The sequence below is a fragment of the Sapajus apella genome, unplaced genomic scaffold, assembly GCF_009761245.1.
Source record: "Sapajus apella isolate SASKATOON/1434 unplaced genomic scaffold, GSC_monkey_1.0 scaffold97, whole genome shotgun sequence".
In the NCBI taxonomy this organism is placed as follows: Eukaryota; Metazoa; Chordata; class Mammalia; order Primates; family Cebidae; genus Sapajus; species Sapajus apella.
This window is the reverse complement of record NW_022437037.1, coordinates 7,671,866-7,674,680: the sequence shown is the minus strand read 5'-3', so window position 1 is coordinate 7,674,680 and position 2,815 is coordinate 7,671,866.

Below are 2,815 nucleotides of genomic sequence, written 5' to 3'. Positions count from 1 at the left end.
CTGGTCTCGAACTCCTGACCTCAAGTGATCTGCCCACTTTGGCCTCTGAAGAGCTGGGATTACAGGCATGAGCCAGTGCATCTGGTCGATTTTTGCCTATTTTAAAATTGAGTTCTTAGTGTTTTAGTAAAATATAAGTTTATTGTATTTTAACTTAGGAGTTCTTTGTATATTCTAGATTTAAGTCCTTTGTCAGTGGTATGTAGTGTGAAAGTTTTCTCAGAACATGGCTTGACTGTTCACTTACTTAATGCTGCCTGCTGGTGAGTAGAAGTTTTTAGCTTTGACATGACTGAAAAATATTTAAGAATATATTGGCTGGGTGCAGTGGCTCACATCTGTAATCCCAGCATTTTGGGAGGCCAAGACGGGCAGATCACAAGGTCAGGAGATCAAGACCATCCTGGCTAACACACTGAAACACCATCTCTACTAAAAATACCAAAAAGAATTAGCCGGGCCTGGTGGCAGGTGCCTGTAGTTCCAGCTACTCAGGAGGCTGAGGCAGGAGAATTGCTTGAACGCAGGAGGCAGAGGCTGCAGTGAGCCGAGATCACGCCACTGCACTCCAGCCTGGGTGACAGAGCAAGACTCCGTCTCAAAAAAAATTTAAAAAAGAATATGTTAAGCTTAAACATATATTTTTTCTTTTATGGTTTATGGTTCCTTTTATGTTATACTAAAATATTTTCCTATCTGTAAATTCATAAAAATAATCTATATTTTCTTCTAGAAGCTTTATAGTTTTCGTTCATTCTTGGTTTTTTCACTGTTACGGTGAGAGAATTTGTCTTTTGAAATTTTCGAAATTTTCTATATCCTCATTCTCTCTCTTCAGTTGAAAATGAGGTGATAGCCGTTGCGATTTTTGATTATTATTACTTTTTTTTTTTTTTTTTTGAGACAGAGTCTTGCTCTGTTGCCCAGGCTGGAGTGCAGTGGCATTGTCTGAGCTCACTGCAACCTCTGCTTCCTAGGTACAAGTGATTCTCGTGCCTCAGCCTCCCTAGTAGCTGGGACTACAGGCGTGTGCCACCACACTCGACTAATTTTTTTTTTTTTTTTGTATTTTTAGTATAGACAGGGTTTCACCATGTTGCCCAGGCTGAGTCCTGAACTCCTGAGCTCAGGCAATCCGCCCACCCGGCCTCCCAAATGCTGGGATTACAGGCATGAGCCACTGGACCCATGGGTTGTTTAAAGTCTGTTGTTTAGTATCCAAAAATTGAGGATTTTCTTTTTTCTTTTCCATATATCCTCTGAAAAATTGGGTATTTTAAAATAATTTTTTTGTTATTGACTTCTTTTTTTTTTTTTGTTTTTGAGACGGAGTTTCACTCTTGTTACCCAGGCTGGAGTGCAATGGTGCGATCTCGGCTCACCGCAACCTCCGCCTCCTGGGTTCAGGCAATTCTCCTGCCTCAGCCTCCCGAGTAGCTGGGATTACAGGCACGCACCACCATGCCCAGCTAATTTTTTGTATTTTTAGTAGAGACGGGGTTTCACCATGTTGACCAGGATGGTCTCGATCTCTTGACCTCGTGATCCACCCGCCTCGGCCTCCCAAAGTGCTGGGATTACAGGCTTAAGCCACCGCGCCCAGCCTTGTTATTGACTTCTAGCTTAGTTCCGCCATGATCAGAGAATTTATTCTGCATGATTCAATTATTTGGAATTTACTGGGGCTTGCTTTGTGACCCAGCAGATGGTCAGTCTGGGTAAGTGTTCTGCATACATTTGAAAGCATGAGGTACAATGGTCTATATTCTTTTTCATTTATTTTATTTATTTTTGTTTTCAGTCTGCTTGTTCTATGAGAGATATGCCACAGTTTCCCACTGTGATTGTCAATTTGCCTGTTTCCCCCTTGGTTTTTCAGTTTTGTATGATATATATTTGAGGTCATGTTACTATGCATATATAAATTTAGAAATGCTACATATTCCTGGTAAGTGGTCTTTTAATCATTATGAATGTTGTTTTTTTATCTCTAGTAAAGTCTAAATTGTGTGATATTAATATAGCTGTAAGATTTAGTTTGGTTAGTGTTTTCATGGCATGTATTTTTTTCCATCTTTCATCTTTCTTATCTTTTTTTTTTTTTTTTTGAGACCCAGTCTCACTCTGTTGCGCGGGCTGGAGTGCAGTGGCGCGATCTCAGCTCACTGCAACCTCCACCTCCCAGCTTCAAGTTGTTCTCATGCCTCAGCCTCCCGAGTAGCTGGGACTACAGGCGTGAGCTACCACACCCGCCCATTTGTTGTATTTTTAGTAGAGATGAGGTTTCACCATGTTGGCCAGGCTAGTCTGGAACTCCTGACCTCAAGTCATCCTCTCCACCTTGGCCTCCCGAAGTGCTGGGATTACAGGCATGAGCCACCGTGGCCGGCCACCGTATTCTTATATTTTAAGTCTGTCTCTGATAAGCAGCATGCAGTTGTTTCTCCTTTCTGTCTAAGATCCTCTGTCTTTTAGCTGGGATATTTAATCTTTTTATATTTCACGTAATACTAATATATTTGTGTTTAAGTCTTTCACATTGCTATTTGTTTTCTATTTGTTCTGTATCTTTTCCTTCCTTTTCCTTTCTTAATACTAATTACATTTTGTTATTTTATTTTTTCTCTAATGAATAGTCGTACATACTTTTGCTGGTTACCCTAGGAATTATAATACGAATCCCTCATCTAGTGAAGTCAAATACAAATGAGTACTTCTACTACTTCCATAACGAAGTAAAGACACATTTGAATGCCTCTTTGCTTCTTGCCTTTTCTTTTTTTTTTTTTTTTTTTTTTTTTTTTGAGACGGAGTT